At 49.5% G+C, this 1,597-nt stretch overlaps 1 pseudogene; it reads right to left on the bottom strand.

Annotated features, from left to right (window-relative positions):
- The window catches only part of LOC106344480, a 10,242-nt pseudogene that overhangs the window by 4,759 nt on the left and 3,886 nt on the right, over nt 1-1,597 (bottom strand).

Raw genomic sequence — 1,597 nt, 5'->3', positions numbered from 1 at the left:
GATCGCGTAATTGTGCGCTCCTTGGAGTTCTTCCCCCTCGTGATGGACATACTTGTCGTTACGAGGGTTCTTCTTCCTTGTTTTTGGGTCTACATCTTTCGAGGACGATCTTGCCTACTTATGCTTCTGCGATAAGATTTTCATTTCTTCCTTGATCATAATGTAGTCCGTCCCCTTGTGGAGGGCGTCTTGGATCGTCCGCGGTTTTTCGAGGGATATCCATTTTCTGAATTTCGACTTGTACAAGAGCGCCTTCCTGAGCGCGTCGATGGCCACCTTGTCGCTTATCCCGCTGACCCTGGACATCACCAACTTGAACCGGCTGATGAATGGGTTCCTGTTCCCTCTGGGACAGACTCCAGAGATCGACATCGGAAGTTTCTCTATCTATGAACATAGTGTATTGTTTGAGAAATTCCGATGCGAGCTGTCGAAAACTCCTGATAGAGTTTCGTTTAAGGCGCGCGAACCATTCGAGGGCAGTAGCCGGCATCTCTGTCGCCGTCCTTCAGCCTCGCTCTTCCCATAGTGATGTGGAAAGCCTGAAGGTGCGCTCTCGGATCGGATGTACCATCATATTTCGGTACTTTGATTTTTCCTGGATCGGATACCCTCGTATCTGAGATGCGAGCGGTGAAATGGGTCTTCCGAGCCCCTTCCAGCAATCTGTCGATCTCGGGGGCCGCGCTCGTAGCATGATGGATTTGAGATTTTACGGCTCTTACTTCTGCCGCAGTCTTGGTGATATAGTCGCGAAGATCGCGTATATCCGTTTTCCTCGCCTGTCGGCGTTTACTGCGAGTGAGCTCGGTTTGTTTTTCAGCCAGCTCTTCCTGTTCGTTCCAATAGAGGATTTCCTCCTCTTCTGTCATTGGTTTGTCGAACAGAGAGATTTCCTGAGTGAATCGGCTTCTGGTCCTTCTTGGATGTCTGTCGGTGTCCTCATCAGTATTATTGGAGACATCGCTAGGATCCAGGTCGACTTGCTCGGCTCCGTTGTCCTCTGAAGGCTTCGCGGGAGGCGGAGGGCTTTCGGAATTTCCCTTTTTGACGGGAGGCTTCTCGCTAGGGTTTTGACCCGAAGGTCGTTCCTGGGCGGCTCCAGGCCTGTTGAGTGGGGTCGCAAAGTCAAGTCTTTTCCTGTGGACCTTAGTGGTTCCATGGGGGCGGATTGCTCTAGTCCTTGCCGTTAAAGTTTCAACTTGTTTGGTCAAGGTGCTCACGAGCTTATCCTGTTCTTCCGACCCTTCGGCGACTCCCAGCTGATAATCAACCAGGTACAAGGGGAGTACCAAGAAAAAGACGAAAGCATGATCCAGTATCTGGTGGTCGCCCAGCGACTAATTGTTGGAACCGAAATTCGCACTGTCTATTTCCGTTTAAATAAGGAAACTAAGAAAACCCTAATTTCCCAGATGATCCCGGATATCTGCTATTACCACACGCCAAGCAATCAGAACACAATAATGACAACGATAAAGTAAAGAAATCGAAAAAAGAGAGCAAAGTAGATCTTATTCCGAATCTGCGTATGAGCGTTTACAACAAGGTATAAGCCTGGGCTCGAGAGCTGTCGGCGAGATTCCTAGTTCTAGCA

The sequence above is a fragment of the Brassica oleracea genome, chromosome C5 (assembly GCF_000695525.1).
Source record: "Brassica oleracea var. oleracea cultivar TO1000 chromosome C5, BOL, whole genome shotgun sequence".
NCBI lineage: Eukaryota > Viridiplantae > Streptophyta > Magnoliopsida > Brassicales > Brassicaceae > Brassica > Brassica oleracea.
This window is presented reverse-complemented; position numbering and strand designations above follow the sequence as displayed.